Below are 3154 nucleotides of genomic sequence, written 5' to 3' on the forward strand. Positions count from 1 at the left end.
GGTGGATGAACAGGACCTTGTGGCGTTGCCTCTGGATGTACAGGACCCTGATCGATTGAGCCGGTTGGGGCTGGATGGATAGGACGACCCCGTGGAGGGCTGGATGAACAGTAGATGGTGGAGGGGTGGATGAACAGTAGCCCGCGGAGGGGTGGTTGAACAGGAGCCCGTGGAGAGGGGTGGTTGAACAGTAGCCGGTGGAGTAGGGCGCGGTGGGGGCTGGATGAACAGGAGCCCGTGGATGAACAGTCGCAGGTGGAGGCTGGAGGAGGTCGACGGTGGATGAACAGTATCCCGTGGAGGCTGGAGGAGGTCGACGGTGGAGATGAACAGTATCCCGTGGAGTCCCGTTTTGTGGTACACCACACCCCTCCCGATGAACAGGACCCCCGTTTCGACCGTAGCACTCCAAGACAAGTACGTTTCGTCCGTTTTGCAGTACGCCACACCCCTCCCGATCAACAGGACCCAGTTTCGACCGTAGGAGGTCCAACCCAAGTCTGTTTCCTCCGTTTTGCGGTACGCCAGACCCCTCCCGATGAACATGATCCCGTTTTGAACGAGGCCGGTCGAACATAAGGCCGTTTCCTCTGTTCTGTGGTACGCCAGGCCTCGTTTCCATTGTCTGTTCCGTCCAAGCCGGTTGGCTCCCACGTGTTCCGTTGCCTCCCGATGAACACGACGCATTCTGTTGCCTCTTCCGTTGCCTCCCCATGAACACGACGGCGACACAGTTTCCTCGTTCCAACCCAGCCATGTACACGAGCCCTGGCCATATGTATGTGCGAGTAGGCGTTCGAGACCCCGCCCGTATGTACGTACGTGGCCATATTTTCTTTCTTGCACCCTGGCTGTTGTACATACGTGTACATGCTACGTGCGTGCTTCTACATCGACTAGTATATATGTATGTACACGTTCACGACTAGAATGAAAATGCTACGTACGCTTCGACCAGGTGGGTCCCGACTATCAGGCACTTCCTTGCGTGCGGAGATGTAGCTGGTGGGTCCCAGCAGTCAGGGGGGCGAATCATTTTTTTGCCCGGACGAACTTCCTTGCGTGCGAAGATGTAGCTGGTGGGTCCCAGCAATCAGGGGGAAACATTTTTTTCGTGAAATACGGTGGCCCATCCGATGGGTACCCACTTTCAGGTGGAGGAATAATTATTTTGCGCGTAATAAGGAGGCTTGCGTGTAATAAGGAGGCACTTCCTTGCGGCTGTCGTGGACCCAGCTGTCAGCTCTCCACGTATAGTACTCTTCCGATGGAAGTTGGTCATTGACCACATTGACCATGCCGTGCCGAGAGCACCACGGAGGTGGACGATGGCGAGGCCTAGAAAGGGGACGACGTGGAGCCGGGGAAGACATGGCAGTGGATGCCCACGCGGAGAGGAGTACGAGGGTTCACTGGTTCGGCTGCGGTGTGAGTCTACCATCACCGCAGAATAACATGGGGTGTGGGTGAGTAGAGGGATGGCCTGGCCAACGGTGGGAGTAGTAGGAGGCGGTGAGGCCTCCGCGGCATCACAACCGGCCACGGGAGGCAGGAGCATGCGACACGACCGGGGCTGCTTTGGGCGGCTGGAGCAAGAAGACCAGAGGTTGAAGAAGCACTTCAGCCGTTGGATGGACATCGTACGGTCACTGGAGCTAGAATCATTCATATTGACTAAGTTGACAAAGCCCTCCATCCTCGTCAACTTAGTAGGCCCACAAATCAGCCTCCCACCGAGGTGGGTCCTAGCTAGCAGGGGGAGTATTCATTTTTTTGTGCGTCATAAGGAGGCACTTCCGGTGGGTCCGAGCTGACTGCGGGGGAACATTTTTTTCATGAAATACAGTGGCCCGTCCGGTGGGTCCCAGCAGTCAGGGGGAAATGATTTTTTTGAAAAATATGGTGGCCTGTCCGGTGGGTCCCTGCTGTCAGGTGGAGGAATAATTATTTTGCGCGTAATAAGGAGGCACTTCCTTGCGGCTGCCATGGACCCAGCTGTCAGCCTCTCCACGTACAGTACTCTTCCAATGGAAGTCGGTCGTTGACCACATTGACCACGCTGCACCGAGAGCACCACGGCGGTGGACGACGGCGAGGCCTAGGAAGGGGACGACGTGGAGTCGGGGAAGACGCGGCAGTGGATGCCCACGCGGAGAGGAGTACGAGGGTTCACTGGTTCGGCTATGGTGTGAGGCTGCCGTCATCGCAGAATAACAGGGGGAGTGGGTGAGTGGAGGGATGGCCTGGCCAGCGGTGGGAGTAGTATGGGGGCGGTGAGGCCTCCGCGGCAGCACAACCGACCATGGGAGGCAGGAGCATGCGGCACGACCGGCGCTGCTTTGGGCGTCTGGAGCAAGAAGACCAAAGGTTGAAGAAGCACTACGACCGTTGGATGGACATCGTACGGTCACTAGAGCTAGAATCGTTCATATATTGACTAAGTTGACAAAGCCCTCCATCCCTGTCAACTTAGTAGGCCCACAAGTCAGCCTCCCACTATGGTGGGTCCCAGCTGGCAAGGGGGTATTCATTTTTGTGTGCGCAATAAGAAGGAACTTCCTTGCATGTGAAGATATAGTTGGTGGGTCCGACCTGTCAGCGGAGGGAATTTTTTTCGCGAAATATAGAGGCCCTTCTAGCGGGTCCCAGATGTCAGGTGGAGGAATCATTATTTTGCGCGTAATAAGGAGGCATTTCCTTGTGTGCGGCTGTGGACCTAGCTGTCAGCCTCTTCACGTACAGTCCACTTCCGATGGATGTCGTTCGTTGACCAAGTTGACCATGCCACGCCGAGAGCACCAGGGCGGTGGACGAGAGCGAGGCCCACTAAGGGAACGACATGGAGCTGGGGAAGACACGACAGTGGCTGCCCACGCGGTGGAGAGTACGAGGGTTGAATGGTTTGACTGCCGTCGCTGGAAAATAACAGGGGGTGTGGGTGAGCAGAGGGATAGACAGGCCAGGGATGCGAGTATGATGGGGCCGTGAGGCCTACCCGGTAGCACAGCCGACCACGGGAGGCAGGAGCAGGCGGTTCCGACGGTGCTGGTTTGGGCGGCTGGGGCAGGAAGATCAGAGACTGAAGAAGCGCGATTGCCATTAGGTTGACATCTAACGGTCTGACGCTGGTTGAGTCGATTGTTGACTAAGTTTC

Source organism: Triticum dicoccoides, chromosome 1B (assembly GCF_002162155.2).
Source record: "Triticum dicoccoides isolate Atlit2015 ecotype Zavitan chromosome 1B, WEW_v2.0, whole genome shotgun sequence".
Taxonomy (NCBI): Eukaryota; Viridiplantae; Streptophyta; class Magnoliopsida; order Poales; family Poaceae; genus Triticum; species Triticum dicoccoides.